We start from the raw sequence: 20,432 nt of genomic DNA, 5'->3' as shown, positions 1-20,432 counted from the left end.
ACTCTCTTTTCCTTAGTAGAGTGGAGTGTAGCACCAAATCCCTACAGTAGGTACTGACCAGTTTTCTGTTGCATTACCCGTAATAGACAGCCCCACAATTCCAACAGACACACAACGATTTCGTGAAGAGGAAGCCGACTGGAGAAAAATCAGGGTAATGTCCCAACTGTCGTATGCCTCAAAAGAAAATTTACATATTGATGAAGCGACCGATATAATTACTGCACACATAATAGAGGGAGCACACTCCTCAATTCCCTAAACCTCCGTAGAAACAAGAACAACCCGAGGCCTTGGTGGAACGAGACGTGCAAGATAACTCAAAAACAACAAAAAAAAGCCTAGGCAGTCCTGATAAGGTACCCAAATACTGAAAATTTTGTTGCCTTCAGGCGCGCAAAGGCAAATGGCCGCCAAATTAGACGAGAGGCTAAAACTGACAGCTTGAAAACATTTTTTTCTTCCATCAACTCTTACACTGATACTCACAAAGTTTGGAAAAGAATTAGTGCATTACAAGGAAGAAAGAAACACCCTACCACTTGTTAGCCCAGCTGGAGACACGCTTGAAGATCAAGCTAACGTCCTTTGGCGACACTTTGAGAGTGTCTCCAGCTCTTCTCACCACACTGGACAATTCGTGGAAGAAAAACGTTTATGAAACAGAAGCCTCTGCGGAAAAAGAAATACCTCAAGGGCTAGAACTGACCGTTCACCAAACATGAATTTGCAGTTGTACTTTCGACCTGTAGAAAAACTGCTCCAGGGGCTGACAAAATAACTTATGAAATGTTAAAACATGTTCATCAAGACACTCAAGAAGCAATTCTTTGTTATTCAAATATATGGCAAGCAGGACGTCTTCCCAAATCTTGAAATAAATTTAGTGTAGTTACAATATTAAAAGAAGAAAATGATACCTGTTTACCTGCCAGCTACAGGCTGATTGCATTAACAAGCTGTTCCTGCAAGCTTTTGCAGAAAATGATAGAGAGACACCACGTTTATTTTTAAAGCATAACGGGATTTTAGACAAGTGTCAAGCGGGCTTTCGCTCGGGAAGGTGTACAACGGATGCCCTTGTGGCCTTTGAGGCATAGGCACGTGACGCCTTCGTGCATAAACAACACTGTATGTCTATATTTTTTGACCTAGAAAAAGCCTATGATACTACGTGGCGTTATGGTATTCTACTCTATCTTTGTTCATTCGGAATCTGTGGCAACGTGTTAAATGTCATAGAAGACTATCTGACCCACAGGACACTCCGAGTGAGAATTTGCCACGTTTTATCAGGCGCTTTCATCCAAGAAAACGGTGTCACTCAGGGAGGTGTCTTGAGTTGTCCACTTTTCATTGTAAAAATGAATTCTTTAAAGAACAGTCTACCCCGCACTCTCTTCTACACGGTATATGTATATGATGTTCAGATTAGTTTTAAATCTTGCAATACGGCCGAACAGCTCCAACTTGGAGTGAACAGCCTCTCAAGGTGGGCATATGCGAACGGTTTTAAATTTAACTGTGACAAAAGCAAGTGCGGATTTTTTTATTTAGCTACGGGCATGCAGGCAGACTCATGTGTGACTGTTGAAGGGAAGCCCATCCCGATAGCAAAAGAGCACAAATTTTTGGGAGTGCTACTGGATAAAAAATTATCCTTTATTCCTCACACAAAACAATCACGAATAAAATGCACGGTAGCACTCAATATTCTAAAGATACTGTCACGTTAGTCATATGGCACAAACATAGCATGATTAGTGAAAAATTTCAACAGCCTAGTAAGATCAAAGCTTGATTATGGTAGCCTAGTGTACCAGTCAGCTGCAAAAGCTGCTCTGAAACTACTGGATCCTCTGTACCACTAAGGCCTGTGGTTGGTGACAGGTGCTTTTTGTACGAGCCCGATCGAAAGTTTGTATGTAGAATCTGACATGTGGTAATTGAAAAACCAGCGTGCTTATACCTCTTTGTTATATAATGTAAAAACAAGTTTAGTCATAAAGCACCCATCTAACCTCTTAATTCATGACACATCCACTCTATCTTTGTTCGTTAAGCGGCCATCACTTACGCAGCCGTATGCAATAGCATTAAATACTGTAGGCTCCAACTTGGGCATTTTCTTCAAATACACGTACAAAACCTTTTTAGCTGATGTTATAGCCCCATGGAAGCTATCGCGTGTAGCATGCGATATGTCTCTTGCAAGCATAAACAAAAACAAAGCGCCTAGTGCCTTAAGTTAACAGCACGTTTGAAGTCTTCCGCATAAATATCAATGTGCAGAGTTCTACACAGACGCGTCGAAAACAAATTCTGCAGTGTCATGTGCCGTACTTACACGAAACCTCTGCGCTTCAAAAATCCTACATCCTTGCAGTAGCATCTTCACAGGTTAAGCCCAAGCAATTGCACTGGCTATAGAACACATAATAAAGAATAAAATAGTTTGCTAGGTCATATATTTTGATTCTCTCAGTGTGGTGACAGCCCTGTTCTTAGTGAAGCGGCATAAGAACGCAGTCTTCTATTCGCTAATATACTCTATCATGACAACAGATTCTATGGGGCTCATATTAACGTCTGCTGGGTTCCTGGTCAATGTAGACTAGCAGAAAATGAGGCTACTGATGGGGAGGCAGATGTCGCTGCTCTTCGTAGAGATGTGGACATAATGTCAGTGCCTTACTTTGACGTCAAATGGCTCATTAAAAGAAAACTCCAGGAACGCCGGCAGTAACGCTGGGACATGCAAACAGAAAACACACTCCATACAATTAAACCACAAATAGGTAGACACACAACTGAAAAACTCCACTGTTCTGTAGAAGTTGCTCTGTGTCGTTTAAGGATAGGGCACACACATGGATAGCTCTTAAATGGAACATCACGTCGTCTAGTGACAAATATGGAGGAGATCTTTCTGTACTCCATATCCTAATTGAATGTAGGTCACTCGAAACAATCAGACAAGTATATAAACACGACACTTACCACTGCACCCTCCGCACGTTCTCTCGGGTAAAGGAATATTCAGTTTCAAAAATGTGTTAGACTACTTGGCCGAGGTTGATTTTTAATAAAAATTTCTTATCGCACATGACCCCAGCTTGCCCGTCAGTAATGAGGACACTGCTGAGGTACGTTTCCGTGACACTCAGCTGCGTCATCCTTTTTGTCCTAGGCAAAAACTTTTATACTCTCACAATTGGTTTTATTTACTTTTTACTGACAATTATTGGCCCCATACACCAATTTTACATAACCAGCTTTTAACGAAAGCATTCAGCATATAACTAACCTGCGACCTAAACACACCCTTGTTTTGTTGATCTTTGGCCTAGATGCCCTTGCGCCATTAGGCAAAATCATCATCAGCTTGAAAACATTTGCGCGTGCGCGTTCAACGTTCGCGAACATGATCATTTGTCTTGTTCGTTGCGTTTGTCGAGGAACGCAATTGGAGCGCCTTTTTAGTTGCTGGTACTCCTGCTTGAAATTAGTCAACAAGACATTGGAATTGCATTGCTTAAACCGCGCAATGCCTCTTGCGACGGAGACACCGCTGTAGAGAAGCAAAGTTTGGTCACTCTCTACGATACCGTCAACGTCAGAAGCAGCGTTCTCACAGTAGACGGCGACCATCAAGCTTGCGGGGGGTGGCAGGGTGACGTGAGCGCCGGCGATTCTTACAGCAGCACGGTGTGCTGGCTTCGGTTGCTGCGTCACGGAGTGATCGAAGAAAAATGTTATCTACCTTGCCTGTAGATCAATTATTGCACCGATATCAGTCAAAAAGTTCACTCCCTAAATACGTCGCGGGAGCAGTTAGGCAAAACGACGAACGCAGCTCGGTACGTGGTGCCGTCTATGGTAACGCGCGATGTGCATGCTACAGTTGGCGTTATAAGATGGCCTCCTGCTGTGCGTACGTGCGGACCATCCCATCCGGTCGTACATGTCTTCAGCTTAGATGCGAATGATCCGCTCATTACTCAGTAGTCGGCTCCCCTGTCTCTGAGGGCGACTACATCAAAGCCGTTGAACAACAACGGGACTTCGGAGAGCGCTTTCCTAGGGTTTCGGGTGCGTGGGGGCGTCGTATCTCGACTTGTGCATGTTGCCGGTTTGGCATTGTGCATCGTCCATATCGTCGTCTTCTCAGCGGCCGGCTGGGTCTTGTCTAGTACGCGTTACGCCGAATCGTTGTCGTAGAGTTCGGGATTCACTTTCGTGTTACATTGGTTTTCCTGGCTTAGGGCATGTCGTCAAACATGGTCTTCGACGAGTCGTTGCGTCGTTCAAGGGTTTTTATTTTTCCGCCATCGTACAACTTTACTTCCAGAACTTACTGCTTTTAGTTCCCTTACGTGGGATCGGGTACATCCCACGTGCGAAATCAGCATTGCTACGGCAACTTGGCGATTGGTAGGGGTAGGGCGGCGGCGAACGGTAGAATCGTGATGGGCCAAGGCTGATTTGAAGTAGGTTGTTGTCGATCTCACGTTTCCGTTGGCCAGGGAGAAAGCCGGTTGCGTCGAGGGAGAAACCATGCAGTCCTAGTCTCTTGTATGCGCGTTGAGGGTAGATGTCATCGGCTTCTCCGCTGTGCAAGCACAGCGGACGATTATATGCGGTTCGCGAAACACCGCTCTTCCTCGGCGTCGCAATTTCGGCTGTGGACGGCGGTACGCTCGACGGTGGCGGCAGTGAGGACGGGGACGAGAATCGACGGCGGTACGGCGGAGCTTCTCGCCGACGGGTTGGAGCAGAGCGGGGTCGACAAACAGCCATGGAGTAGGTCATAGCCTGTGGCTTGCGGTGTGCTTCGGATGGCATAGAAGTGCCCCAAGCGTGTTGAACTTCTTCCCGGATAACGTCAGTCAGAGAAGCGACATGACGTTACGGCGTCGTCGGGATAAGTTTCCGCTGCTCCTCCCGCACCACTGCACGAATGGTCTCGCATAGTCTGTCGGGGCTAATAGCCCTCGCACTAGTTTTCTTTGAAACCAGCTCATTGATTGGGCGGTCGCACTTCCTTGTTCGTATTTCAAGCGAATTCTCCTACGCGCCATCTCAGAGGCGCATTCGGCCACGGTCTTCGGGGGGTTGCGGACAAGGCATGCGAAGAGCTCTTTCTTAACCCCTCGAATGAGAAACCTTAGTTTCTTTTCTTCGCTTATTTCTGGGTCCACATGGCCTACATTGGAATTCTGGGTGCGCATCTGCAGCAGCTGCTCGGCCCGTTGCTTGCGTATTAGAGTCGTGAACGTTTTCGAAAGTCGGTCTTGAATAACTCCCAGGTCGTCAGCGTAGGTTCATGGTTTTCGAAGCAAATCCGTAATATGTCTTCAAGGAAGAAAAATACTTGCCTGAGTGTTTCGTCGTCATCCCATCCATTAAACGTTCTCACCTTTCGACATGCTGTAGCCATTCCTCAGGATCTTCCGTAGGTGACCCGTGAAATGAGGGTGGCTCTCGGGGTTGCTAGAGAACATCAAAAGTGCTCGTGCGTTGGCTATCGTGGATACGTGGTTCATGGCACCAGTCGAGACGTCTTCCGTGTTCAATTTATCCGCCAATATTCCAAGCTCCGGCTGTAGGCCTTGCTGTCGGCGGCTGGAACGAGTTGGACTTGGCTGACGACTTGAAAAAGGTTTGGGGTGCATGTACCCCGCATCTCACCACGTGTTACGAAGCCAAAGAAGACACGCCGGTCTTGAAGGAAAAAGAAGCTTATTATAGCGTACGTGTGCTCCCCTAACAACTCAAAGAATACGCAGGCAGCGAAGCAGTACTCAACTAAGTTACATGCTAATCGACCAGATTTAGGGGAAATCCCAAAGGTGGAGTAAGTTTCTGTGAAGGAAAGTTTGACATCCACTTAAATGCAGCCATACGGCTACAAAGGAAAGCTATACATATTTCTCGAAAACTTCGCAGTTGAAGAAAAATTCGTCCCTGTCGAGGATTCAAACCCGGGACCAATGCTTAACCGGAGCAGTCGCTCTACCAACTGAGCTAACCAGGAGGCTAGTCGTTAGTAGCGCGAAAGCGAATTGATCGACAACTCGAAGTGAAGCACAGGTGTTAATCGACCAGATTTAGGGGAAATCCCTAAGGTGGAGTAAGTTTCTGTGAAGCAAAGTTTTAACGTTTGGCTGCATTTAGGTGGATGTCAAACTTTCCATCACAGAAACTTACTCCACCTTGGGGATTTCCCCTAAATCTGGTCGATTAACACCTGTCCTTCACTTCGAGTTGTCCATGAATTCACTTTCGCGCTACTAACGACTAGCCTCCTGGTTAGCTCAGTTGGTAGAGCGACTGCTCCGGTTAAGCAGTGGTCCCGGGTTCGAATCCTGGACCAGGACAAATTTTTCTTCAACTGCGAAGTTTTCGAGAAAGCTGTATAGCTTTCCTTTGTAGCCGTATGGCTGCATTTAGGTTACGTGTGCAGGCGAGTGTCGGGGAATCAAATACCGCGGCTCTGCTCTGCGGGCTCTTATCTTTCGGCGGGAGTATTTCTTGAACCGTCTAATTACATCGAGAACACTGTAGATCAAAGATTAGTCTAGACTGTTGATGTTACTTCGAAACGCTCTCCCTATCACAAGGATTAACATGCGCGGCATAAAAAAAGGATAGAACAAGCGTTTCGCTTGGCGCACTAAACACAGATCGGTGCAGCCTGGTGGTAAAAACAATACTAAACAAACAAACAAACCGCAATTTCGGGGCAATATCCTGACCACAAAATATAAATTGAGCTTGGGCGAGCCTCAACCTCGTGGCCATTTTCCAACTTCAACAGTAAATAAACGACCCAGTAGATGTCGTGAGTAGTAAAACTCGGGGGAACATTGAATTGGCGTGAGGGCAACCTCCTCGGCGTTTGTCGTGGATGCACCGCAAGGCAGGAAGGAGGAAGGCAGCAGATGTGGAAGGTGGAGAGATTACAGGCCTTTACCTAACAGGGGCGATACAGTTATATCGTCTTTCAACGTCACGTGGAGCGAAGTTACCATGCACGTGCATTGTTTTCTGAGAGGTTTTTCATGCACTTTGTTCCCCACAAAATATTGTCACGAATAAAGATAGAAAAGCAGTATTTACTGGGTTTAAAAGACCTACAGATGGCGCCTAAGCTCACTCACAACCAGAGATACCTTGGTAAGCCTCCTCTTCTTCTCAGACCCAACGTTCCAAAAGACACATAACCAAGCAGGAAGATTGTCCCAGGCGTGCGGTCATATTCTGGTAGACGGCGCTTACAACGAATACCAGGTGAAAAAGAGGAACTTGGGTACTCGCCTGTGACAAATATAGTCGTGGTGTCCCTTCAACTTGAACTTCAGTCTTTGTTATCGGCATCAAACACCACATTCAGAATATACAGTGTATTTACAATATACAGACCATGAAACGTATTCCAAAGAAAACACAAGAGTCCCGAGATGAGGTAATCCTAGCTCTGTCAGCGTATCGATTTTCTCCTCTGGAAACTGGTCACTCACCCGCACAACCGCTGCAAGGTCGCCGCGTCCCGGTAACTTCTTTAGAAGAAAACGTCGTCGGAGGATTCCTGCATTGAAACAACGTCAATACTCCCGAGGAAGGCCTGTACCCTTCTTGCAACCCAGAAACGTGGCTTATGTCAAACATGGGAGCTTGTCACGCCGAGCGAAAGGGGTTAAAGGGACCGCACCACAATGATACGGATTCCGAAGGGAAGACCACGGGCTCCTGAGACGGAGCCGACAGCACGTGCGCCAAACGGACGAAAACTGCGACAGCGAGGTCAGCCGCAATGGTAACAGGCACAATTACGCAAAGCCCTCGACGGAGCGCGTTGATAGGCACCGAGGCAACATCCCTCCCATCAACCAACCAGGCGGCAACCAGGAGCAAGAATCTTATGATCATTTTAACGGCACGACTTTTCCACCGACCCCGGGCAGCACACATGACTACCCAAATCAGTAGGCTAGCGCACAGAACAGAAGCGCCTGCAATAAGGCCATCCTTCCATCAACTAATGATTGATATAGAAATCAGTTTTGAAGCTTTTGGCCATTCACGCTGGGTGGTATCACGCCATTTTTATCTCCAACCACCTGTCTATTTTACCTTCTTCTCTTCCTTTCCCGCCGTGAACACGGCTACTTCAACGGAACAAATAAACGACCGGAGGTTTTTCGGCTTGGCGAGGCCCAGACAAATGTTGATCATTGCCCTGTCTGACAACTAAACGATACACCTTTTTCTAGTAAAACCAACCCAGTAGTAGCATATGCCTGTATGTAAAATACTCATTGTTTCAAAATATTACTCTGAAGTGCAAGAAAACATGTCATGAGAAATCATCAGAGCTATCACAAAGCCTACGGAGCACGAATACAAAGTAGGGGTGGTGGACTGAGGGGCGTCTCTGTGCTCTTTGGTAAGGTCCAACTCACCCAAGCGCACTTTGGCACAGCCTCCTGTCGTTCTTTGTTTGCTTTCTGCTCAATGGCAGTGTTTAGAGACTACGCAGTTTTGGCATAACGAATATTCTATTTTTAAACAACATTTTTAAAAAATTTTAACACAATGCTAAGGCTTGCCGATAACAAAGAGTTTAAAAATGAGATTAGCCTCTAAGTACGACAAAATAATTTGGGACAGTGAGAAAAAAAGTGCTTTCTCTAACTTTCCTGCATAAAAGTTCCAGCCTAGCTCAGGACGACAGATTCTACGTTGAATTTTTTGGGGCCTGCGCACTTTCAGCTTGGCCTAGATAATTTTGACGAAGACTGTACATACATGGCTCTTCTAAATCATTCGTAACGCCACAAAACATACAGTGCAGAGCAAAGAACATGCAAGAAAAAAAAACACCAGTCAATTCACAAGAGTGAATGCAATCCTTCCAGTCCAACGTACTCCATGGAATTTTTCAGTACGCCTCCCCGCAGACAAAGCCATACGCCACACAAAGCCATACGCAGACAAAGCCATACGTTTCCATACCTACCTGTCACCTACGTCTTGCCATCCCCACACACAACTGTAAGCGTCAGTGGGACTCGATACCAATATTTAGAAACACATAGAGCTGAGTGCCGGTGGTTCCCGTGGGTATCATATAGATATCATAGTGTATTGTGAATAAAACCTGGCTTCTCTAATCAGAAGGAGGATGTCGAAGTGGTAGCGGGATTGAAATAAACGTCTTTGAGAGAGAGAAGTAGGTTTGTGCAGTGTTTATTCACTGGTATAAAAAATACACACGTGCTTTACATCCTTGCACAAAGGAGCAGACGCGATTCGTTGTTTGAGAATTAGGTTCTCAGTAATAAAACAAACCGCTTTGAAGATACTTTTATCTCGAAGAGGGATCAAGCTTCTGCTTGTCTGGGTTTTTCTTGTAAGGCGAAAGACCATTTGAAGCATTGTGCAGAAAAGAGGCATTATTTTGGTGCACCACAAAATGGCCCACATCCTGTGGGACTGTGCAGTGCATCCTGTAGTAGCAGCCGACCTCTACGGCCGGTTGCCGGACACCATCGTCAGTGCCGCGAACTCACCGGACCTGACATCACAAACCTTCGCCGTCCAGCAGCTCGAGGCTGCTCTCGCCAGGCAGAGGCGGAGAGAGGCACCGACGGGGGGGAAAGGGACGAGTTCCCGAGTACCTTTCGCGCGCCGCTCTCGCCGACGCCGGTGGGGCCTAGTCCCGAGGGCGACGTAAACGCGTCGGGGGGAGGGAGCGGCTCTGTGTAGCCCGGACCTCCCCTCTGCTGGCATTTAATAAAGCCTTTCTCTCTCTCTCTCTCTCTCTCTCTCTCTCTCTCTCTCTCTCTCTCTCTCAATTCTTCCTTGCTGTAAAACGCGAAAAAAATGTGAGATCGCCCAATATATTAAGCTTCGTATACAGACTAGTATTTCAGTGCCTTCCGCCTGCTATGCTTCATCACGCTTTCTCCTTGTGAACAAGAGTTAGAAGAGGGTATGCAGAGCTCTGATGATATTTGGGGACCGGACATGGAGTGTCAGAAGGACACATCTATTAAAGTTAAAGGGGACGTATTTTTAGGTTGGTGTGCGGCATGTCGGCAGTATTTTGGTACCGTTAGTCCAAAACAGGGGAAACAGAAAGTGAAGAAAGGGACAAAAACTGAATACAGCTATATAGGTGTCCATAATAAGTTCCCCAGGGAAAGGAGCAATTCTTTCTCCTTCGGTCGAAGTGAGGAGGCTTAAATGTCAGGAAAGAATTTTGCTTCTCGATAAATTTTGTTTCAACATTTTTTCACGTGTGAATGGAGACCTAAGCCATCATGTCCATAATATGTGTGCCACTACTTCCTGAAAAAAAGCTGCGGAGCTGTTCTGGTGTCTACGTAGGATGCATTCAACTCTGGAGAGCCGGTTTTGTTCTTGACAGAGACCTTCCAAGCTCACTAAGGGCAAAGTAAGTCTTCACTTGGATTTATCTTTCTTGGTCGCGTTCTTCACTACTTGGAAAGCGCAGTTTATCTCAGTAATCAAGCCTGTTTGAATTTTTTTTTGCCTGTACAGCGAAGGGCCGTGCCACTTTGTCCTTCCATTAAAATTCATTTCAAATTTAATCAGCAATTGGCATGCATAGATTGACCGCGTGATCAGGCGAGCTTCACCTCGAAAAGCAAGTGTGCTGGAGATACAAGTAAAAAAAAAAAAACTTTTGCAATGTGGAAGGCCGATTGCTCTACGTCTTTTAACCTGGCACATTTTTTCAACTAAGCCGCTCTTTCATTCTACTACTTTATGTTTGCATACAATCTTAAAGTCTATGGACTAATTGAAATACATGTGTAGTATGTTGTTATTGTGTTGGCTACGGTAAAAATTTGAATGCAGTATTACATTATTGATCTCACCAAAAGCTGATGTTTTCAATGAGAACCACCTTCAGACGGCTGCCTAATAAACAATACAGCCGATAAAGTGTAGATAAAAATACCTGTGCCGCCAGCAAGGTAGGTACTCATAGAGCTACTAAGTTTTATAAATATTTCAAAGTGCTTGTGCTCCACTTGTGTTTGTGTCCGCCTTTTTACAGTTGTCTTTGTTGACGCCCGACAGTGTCCTAGTGTGCCTTCTCAAGAAGAATACAATGTTTTTACCTTCTAGTTTTTGGAAAAAGACCAAGTTTACATTATGAAGAGGAAAAATTTTGAATTCAGCGCGCCAAACGAAACTTTGTGTTTTAGTTCTAAAACTATTCATAAAAATGACACAAATCATCAGGCAATTCAACATGTTCGATATTACAACAGTACTAACCAAACCTGGTAAGTTTAAAAAATCCAACCAATGTATGGTTAAATAAACTGCTGTGGCTTAGCTTTGGTTAATCTAGTTGATAGCGAAAGCTACACAGCCAAAGTCAAGCTATACTGGCTAGGCCCATTGTCTAGGTGTGGTTTTCAACGATATACAGACCTTCTTGCAATGAGTACACTGGTTATTCATGCCCTTTTGTTGTTTCGCTGCGTTTTTTAAGCCTCACGTCTGTACTAGCGACCACAGCTTGATGTTCCGTCTTCCTCCATCGCACACAGCTCTGAGCCGCACGTGGCCTCCAAACCTTTCTTTGTGGCGCGCGCTTATTGCTGTGGCGGCGGTCTCCTTGTCTTCCTCCGCCTGGTGGTGACACGGGTTCCGCGCACGTCTGCGTTCCATTTTCGACTGTCTATACTCTGTCACCTATCTCCCCCCGCTATCGGCCCGCTGCTCCATGCCTGGGGCTCCGCTAGGTGGCGGAGCGCCAGGCATGGAGCAGACAGCAGTGGGCCCGGACGGATTACCAATGCAACGATAAACCTGCTTTGACATAAAAGTAAGGCATCGTTTTTGATTGCAATAGATAAGGTGATACATAAGGTGATTGGGCAATTGATATGGTGATTCCCCCCAGATAGCACTAGGCTCGGACGGAATTCCAATGCAACTGATAAACCTGCTCGGACCTAAAAGTAAGGCATCGTTTATTAGGGCGATAGATAAGGTTATACAAACCAAACAAATACCGGAGGACTGGCTAGAAAGTAGGATGACTTTCATATATCAAGGCAGATGCAAAAGATTACACCATGTTCTCGTAGGGGAACCCTGAGTAGTATGCGAAGCAGCCATGGGGTTGACTGAAGTTCCCATTGGTTTTCAGTTCGTCGTTTTCGTGGACGTCCAGCTTCGCGTGCTTTCGTTGTATCAGTAGCTTCTTGCGTAGTTTAAATGAGTGAATGACATCAGGCGCGTTCGTAGCACATGCTACCGTCTCGGTTTGTGGTGCAGTGGGAAGAGCACCACGTACCTCCCGTTGCGACCAGAGAGTCGTGGGTTCGAAACCGGGCGCGGCCTAACTATTTCTTTTAGAGGCGAAGCTTCTCTTGCTCGGGCCCTGTCCCGTCCCTCGTTGCTGCTGTATACGGCACGACACATTAATGATGATTGTGGCAGGATCCCCCTAGGGATTGGCCAACCAAAGATTGGCCGAAGCGGACAAAACGTTCAACGTGTTCGTTGCTACCCAACAAGGATAAGAGGAAGAAGAAGAGGTTGTCGTTCGTCGCCTGTGAGCTCAAGACACGTACCGCGGGTACACGACACAAGACGCTCTGCAGAAGGCGACGGCCAAGGTGGTTAAAATGTCCCACACTGAATTCGCCAACTTACCCATGGAGATTCTCATCGTCCAAAACAACCCCTACATAACCACCACAAACATCGACGTCGTCGACGGGCTTCTGAACGGAGCGTTGGAAAGCTTGACGTGTCGAGTGTTTATAGGCTGTGCGGGCGAATGTTTCACGGTTTTGCCGATACGCATTTTTGCTTCGCCCCTGTCGTCATCATTCACTTCGTGGAGATGGCTGAATTTTTTTATAGTGGACTGCGCTGACGTCAGCCCAAACGCTGACGGCGCTGAAGAGACGCGCATGCGCAGTAGAGTGCGGACGGCGGACGGCGGACAACGACAACGAGGGAGAGAGGGACACAGCCCAAAGCATGAGATGCTTCGCATATAAAACGCCAGTATTGATTCATACAGACCACTCAGAGTAACGTTAGTTATGTATAAATTCGTAACGCAGGTGATAAAATCAGAAATTCAATCATGGATGGAAGATAATGATATCTTTGGGGAACTGCAGAATTAAATTAGGCAAGACAGGTGATGGGATGATCATTTGTTCGGGATAACACAATGCGCTGAAATTGCGAAAGCGAAGAATACACCATTATGGATTACGTTCTCCGACCTCCAAGGGGCATATGACAACGTAAACAGAGAATTGCTTTGGAGAATGCTAAAACTCCAGGGATTAGATGACGACCTAATACCGTTCCTTATAGCAATCTATAAAGATAATGGAGTGCACCTTACATGGGAAGGACAGAAGTGCTCCCAGCAGGTCAACACCCATAGGGGACTCAAACAGGGATGCCCTTTGAACACAATACTGTTTATGATTTACATGCAGGGTTACAAAAGAAACTGATGATGATCATGATGGTTGCGTTTTTATGGCGCAAGGCCGACTAAGGGTAAAGAGCGCCAAAGAAGAAGTTGACGGCCGATGAGGCGGTGCGGCCGAGCCCACGTTTATTTCGGTTGCGTTGGTCGTACAATGGTGAGGACGAGGCGTGTTGAAACGGGGTGCCGTTCCAGACCGGGTGCCAAGTGCTGCGTGTCCTCCGCTGTGCCAGCTGGCCAATCTGCTGATGATGATGGTGGCGCTTAAGAAGATGATGATGGTGGCGCTACAGTAAAATTAAATATGAATGGGTGTCTTATGTGTGTCTGACAGAGCGACCTTGAGTGTAGAAGCCTCCTCCCTTTATCTGAGAGAGAAAGGTAAGGAGATAGATGGTTTGTTTCAAAAGAGTTGTAAATTCGAGGTATAATTCATGACAGGATCAAAAGGAAGGTTGGTGAGAGATACGATCTTAGATGCATACAGCAAGTCAACATACTTCGCTGGTGCCCGAGGCGCCATTGTCACACTCGGCGTACAGACTCTCGACAGGGCTTGTGCGGAAAGCACAGCATAAGAGGCGAAAGCCAAGATGCAGCACTGGGTCAACCACTTTAAGGGCTGTTTCTGCCGCTGACCCATATACGACGCTGCCGTAGTCAAGCGGATACCGTAAGAAGGCCTTGTAGAGGTGCAGCAGGAGATGTTTGTTGGTCCCATAGGATTGCTGTGAGAGGACCTTGAATCTTCATCGTTTTTAAGCATTTGCATTTGAGCTGTCTGATATGACAAACGAATGTAAGCTTTTCATCGATTCAAACACATAAAAACGTGTGCTCCTTGTTCACAGGAATCGGCAAGTTCTTAAGAATGATGTCTGGGTCTGGGTGGACCCCACGCTTCCTTGAGAACACAACACAAGAAATTTCTCCGGGATTCAGTTTAAAATCATTCTTGCCAGCTCAGCTGGAAAGTCTGTTGTAACCAAGCTGGACTTGACATTAGCAGATGGATATACAGTGGAATCTCGGTCATACGAATCTCAAGGGGTGGGAAAAATATTCGTATCACCCGAAAATTCGTATCATCAGAAAACGAGAAAAAATGGGATAAGGCCACGCATGTGACAGGCGGTGGCAACATGGCGTCGGGTCTTGCCGTGAAGAGGTGCAAGTAGCTTCAGCGACCTCTTGTAACCTTTTGTTAAAACGACGATCAAGGTGTACACTCAATTGCTCATGCGGCAAAGCAGAAATGCCATCCACACCAAATATCCGCCACGGAGGTGGCCCAGCCAGCTGCTGCGAGCGCTTCGAAATTGCCGCCATGAGGCACACGTCTCCCCATTGGCGCAAGTCGTGAGGCTCCTCCCACTGCCGTTTGCGGCAACCGAGGCAGGAGCTGGCGCCGGGGTGCCGACCCGAATCGTCAAGGTGGGGGTCAAAAGAACGCGTGCTCATCGCTGACGCGACGTGCGCACACAAACCACATGCGATTCATGCGAGTCGGCGTTGCACGCGCGTTTTCGCCTCGCTCGGAAAATGATGCCCGACGCACGCGGCAGTGGGAGGAACCTGCCGACTTGCGCCAATGGCGAGGCGCGGTCTTCATGGCCGCAGTTGGAAAACGCTCGGGACAGCCTGCTGGTTCCGCCGGAGATGCTTACGCTTACCACGGTTGCGGATATTTGATTGCCGCTTTTCCTAGCCGCGCGGACGATGCTTTATAGTGTCGTTTTCGCCCACATTATCAGCTCCTTTGCTGTACAATGAAATTCATTTGTTCCTTAAGTGGCATCTAAAGAGCGGTCAGAAGTGGTCGGTCGAGCTACCCGCACCACTTTGCGGCCGGTGACGCCGCCATGTTGCCGCCACTTGCCGCGCCGCGCGCAGCATGCAGGTGGTATTCGCGGCGGCGCGGTTTCGGGAGCAGAAAACGCTCCATGCAATTCACACTTCAACATAATCGACGCGCAGTTGGCGCAGGCAACACGGCTAGGCGACAACAGGCTAACTAGAGCATGGAGCATAGACCTCAGAAGCGACGAATGCGGGGAAGGCAAAACGCCGAAGGTGTTCACCGTCAGAAATGAGGGAACGCTTGATTGCCGTGGTTTATTCAAAAAGTGTAATACTAAAAAGGAAGCGAGAGGCACCCGAGCTGCAGCCAGCGGAAACTAAAGGTACAGAGAGAAGAGATTGTAGCGGGAGATAAAAGAAGGGAGGGAGAAAGACTAGGCGTCGAGAGGGCGAAACGTTCTGTTCGTGCGGAACAGCACCTCTCCTTCCACGAAGAGGATTACCGTCAGCGGGGGACGACTAATGCTTTTGTGCCCGCGCGCAACCAAGGCCACACGGCTGCACCAACACTCCCGCCTACCGTCTACGCCGCAGTCGTCTGCTCGCGGCTCGCGTGTTCGTATCACCCGCACCAGCGTGATAAATGCGTACGGATCATCCGAATTTTCTACATTGCATACAATGCATTTTCGCCGGGGAATTTTGAAAATTCGTATCACAATAAAATTTGTATCAACCGAATTTGTATCACCGAGATTCCACTGTATTACAAGATTTAAAGGATATCTGGACGTCGTCTACATACATGAAATAGGATATTGTAGGTGGCAATGCGTTTCCAAGAGCGTTCGTCCTAACTACGAAAAGAGTGCAGCTCAACACTCCACCTTATGGCACGCCATTTTCTTGCACGTGATCCCTTGAGAGTGAACTACCCACTCACACGCGAAATTTTCTCTCGGACAACTAACTAACAGGGGTGTTTAACATGTTACCCGAGACACCAAACAACTTGAGGTCATTAAGATTGCCGTAACGCCAAGCGGTGTCATACGCCTTCGCCATGTCGCAAAACACAGTAAGACAGAATTATTTATGCAGGAAGGCATCCCTTATATATGAGTCAAGTGTCACGAGTTGGTCGTTCGTGGATCGCCCCACCCTGAAGTCTGCCTGGCAGCTCACAAGAAGACCATTGTACTCAAGAAAATGTATCAGACTCCTGTTTACCATTTTCTCGAAGAGCTTGCACGCGCAGCCTGTAAGGGCATGGGACGGTAACTTGAGGGGGATGAAGGGTCCTTTCCTTTTTATAGGAAAGCAAATACAATGGGCTCCCGCCAAGACTTTCGAACCGGCCCCGCAAGACATATTTTGTTGTATAGATGTAGGAGTGTTTCAAGAGTGTCTGCGTGTATGTGCTGTATCATTGTATGTGATGTTGTCTGGGCCTGGAGCTGAGGGTTTACAGGTGCTCAGAGCACCCCTCAGTTGATGAAGCGAAAACTGGTAGTTATATGACATGGTTGATCTGTCATCGTCATGGAAAGGCTTCTTTTCGGCCAAGAGTTTGTGTTTTATGAAAGTGTTTGTGTAGTGTGCTGAACTGGACACGTGTTCGAAGTGTAGTGCAAGTGAGTTAGCCTGGACTTCCAGGATCTGTCACATAGCCTGCCCCTGTTGTACTAATTAGGGGCAGGCTGTGTGTCTGCTGTCCTTTTAGTTTGCGTATTCGGGTCCATACTCTTCGTGTGTCTGTGTAGGAGTTTTGTGATGGTATGAATGAGCGCCAACTATCATGTTTTGCCTGACGGCGCACATGTTTTCCAAACGCATTTGCCATTTTGAACAAAAGGAGGTTTACCGACGTGGGGTACCGACGAAGGATACCCCACGGCTTGTTCTGGGCCTCTAGCGCCCGCTTACAGTCCTCATTCCACCACGGCCTCATCTGGTTGGGCAGGGCACCAAAAGTGGGATGGACTTTTCGGCAGCGTCGAGGATGTGCGCCGTGAGTAGTTGGGAAGCTTCTTCAATTTGTAGGTGTCTTATGGTTGTGTAGTGTAATTTCCATGTCTCTGTAAATGTATTCCAGTTAGTGCTTGATTGATTGAACCTGTTCTGGGAAGATGGACAGCATGGGCCTTTACCTTTATTTGTTAGTGAAGTAGGATAGGGGTCACTGCCGTATAGGTCAGTGCCCACACACCACTCGAGACAAGGACAGAGAACTGTTGGGCCAATAGCCAAGTCAAGAAACGAATGTGTGTTGTGTCCAATCTCATGGTATCTGGACTTTCTTGTTTAAAACGCACGCTCCAGAGGATGTTAAAAAATTCTCAATCAGACGACATCGGGCATCCCTTAGGTAGGAGCCCCCAAAGAGAGTTGTGCGCATTAAGGTCGCCTGTGAAGATGTATGGTTCGGGTAGCTGGCCAACCACCACCTCGACGTCGGAGATCGAAAGCGCGAAATTGGGAGGAAGGTAGAGGGAGCATACCATTATTAACCTATTATATAATATTGTGCGAATCGCTCCAGCCTCAAGAACAGTGTTCAGAGTGATAGAACAATGGTCAGGATTTCCGAGCGGTTATTGTCACACCGCTCGAAGAGTTCGTGCAGCCATCCCTATCCTTCCTGAATACATTATAACTATTTAAGAAATACGTGTGATTAGAATTTAAAAGTGTCCCTTCGACACACATTACACTTGGCTGATGAGCATGCAGGATCTCGTACATATCGACACGAATAATAAGAAGGCCTCTGAGGTTCCATTGAACAATATTTTCTCTTCCAATTATCATGTGTTACAGCTACTGGAGTGTGACTATTTACGTAAGGTGTTTCGGGGCTCGCACTTTGGGGAGGGTTTTTTTACCTTCTTTGGAGGTTTAAATGGAGGGACCCACTCCTTCCGCTGCGAAGCAGACAGGAAAGTTCCCAAATACCTCTCATCATCAGTTTTGGAAGGGGTACCCGGCGGACCAGGCCCCGCGGACTTAGCACCCTTTCCGGTGCCCTTCGTTCGAGCCGCGACAGCCGAGGGCGTGAGAAGCGCGCCGGGTGGCACAGGCGGTCCTGCGGGGGTGGGAATTACTGCGGTTTCCTCTGTCTCCATCTCCTAAGTGTTCTCGCGTGTGCTTCAGGATGGTGGAGAGGAAACAGTGGATGCAGCAGCATCCCCAAAGGATATGGTTGCCAGCTGACTGCTGACTAAGCAGGCGGTCTGGTGACGGACTAGGCCCCGGAGGCAACCCTAGGGGGTGCGGGAATGGAACCAGATCCGACTCGCGGTACTGGGTCCCCACCGAATCCAGACGCCGCTCCGCCCCCCCTCCCCCGCGAGCCGCGTCAGCGTATCTGTCAAGGGGGAAAGAGGCAAACCTCTTTCGTCCCTTAAGTGAAGGTGAGGATTTCTGTGAACTTGATGTTTATTATTTTCTTTTCAAGTTGGAACTTCTCGCATTTCCTGGAGTAGGCCGCGTGTGGGCTGTGACGGTTAATTCAGAGGAGTTGTAGTAAACTACATTTATCTGGGGGATGCTCGTGTTGGGCGCACATGGCACGGTTTATTTGGCCCCGAGACTAGTTATAACATGCCCGAACCGCTGCCACTTAAAACAGCGCCGAGGATTCGGGATGTACGCTCGGACGGAGCACCGGAGGAAACCAGCATTGATGTGGTCTGAAACGACGGAATGGTGAAATGTTAGGATGGTATGCGTAGTGGGTACTACCTTATCGTCTTTTCTTATCGGTTATGCGCCTGACAGCCGTCACACCTTGACTTTCAGGCCTTCGAGAAGATCTGCCTCTTTCTCGTTTGCTAGATTAGGCTCCGAGATCACGCCCTGCGAGCTATTGAGGCTGCGGTTGGGCGTGACCTTGATGTACACATCGGCAATTCGGGTCTGCTTCAGGAGTTGTTTGTGCTAGGCCACCTTACAAAACGCAGCGTTACAAAACAGTAAAATGCTTACGATACGGGATGGACACAGCATCCAGCTTTGCAGGTCATCCTGCTTCACAGAGTGGAAGGACACTAGTTTTTTATAAGTCCGGGTTCAGACTCTTGCCGCAACTGCCGTAATGACATTAAAGACTGTCGTCATTTTACGTCTCAGTCAACCGAACTCCGTGACATGGCATTTTTACGTCCATAGATTACCATACGGGTTTTGTGTCGGTACACTGAACATAGCCTAACACACAAACCCAATCCGTTCTACCACTAAAAACTACGGCTGGTCCCATTGGGTTGTTTAACGTCCGCATTTAAACCTCGCACCAGCACAAACGGATATGTCTTCCATCAATACGGGCATGAAACCTATAGCTGCGCGTGCACGCCTCCGCTCCTCCCTCCCACTATTCTACATTATAAACCTGCGCCCGCATAAACCGGCAACCGGTCATGTCAGCGTGCTTAGAAGTGGCAGACGCGGTCGAATATACAACCCGAAAGCCCTCAGATGAAGTGATATTGGCTCACGCCAACATTTAAAGCGGGCAATTCGCTGTTCATCGGGGAGGCATGCGCCGCTACTCGTCGTGCTGAACTTGCGGCGGTAACGGCGGTGCCAGCAGCTTTCCTTTGTTTTTGCACCCATTACCGCTTGTTTTCGGCCCAAAGTTAAATTTCTCGCTGTTGTTCTCCAAAACGAACAGCATGCATTTGTCCCATTACAGTTTAAATCCTCGAAGTCCGAGACCTCTATTCTCGCGTACAAACGCGTGGCTATCCTTTTCCTTTTTCCCTCGTCGACATCTTACTGTCTGTGTAACACCACAACCAACACCCCAGCCACTCGATTGAAGGGGGCACCTGACTAACGGCATTGAGCCATGTAATTTTAACATCTAAATCTCCCTCCAGGACAACCGGCACTTTATCAGTAGCAGCATGAAGCCTAGCTGTGCGTGCACACCCCCCCTCATTTTTTCTACCTACCCGCCAACCTTGCACGCATAAACCGGCAACTGGGGATGGCGCATACTTAGGCGTGAAAGACACCGGCGAAAATGTCGCTCGGAAGGTCTTCCAAGCTGAAAAGAAATATTGGCTCAAGCCACCGTTCCAACTGGGCAAGTTTCTCTTCAACCGGGAGGGATTCG

General features: G+C 47.6%; 1 long non-coding RNA gene across 1 annotated transcript in view; it reads left to right on the top strand.

Moving 5' to 3' along the window:
* LOC144167261 (uncharacterized) overlaps nucleotides 1-20,432 on the top strand; it is a 99,267-nt gene that overhangs the window by 16,110 nt on the left and 62,725 nt on the right. Inside the window, exon 2 of the long non-coding RNA XR_013321910.1 lies at nucleotides 11,164-11,324. This is a non-coding gene — a long non-coding RNA (uncharacterized LOC144167261). The remainder of the gene's footprint in view (nucleotides 1-11,163; nucleotides 11,325-20,432) is intronic.

This window comes from Haemaphysalis longicornis, unplaced genomic scaffold (genome assembly GCF_048455015.1).
Source record: "Haemaphysalis longicornis isolate Haplotype H1 unplaced genomic scaffold, Haemaphysalis longicornis Haplotype H1 scaffold_2, whole genome shotgun sequence".
Classification (NCBI taxonomy): domain Eukaryota; kingdom Metazoa; phylum Arthropoda; class Arachnida; order Ixodida; family Ixodidae; genus Haemaphysalis; species Haemaphysalis longicornis.
This window is presented reverse-complemented; position numbering and strand designations above follow the sequence as displayed.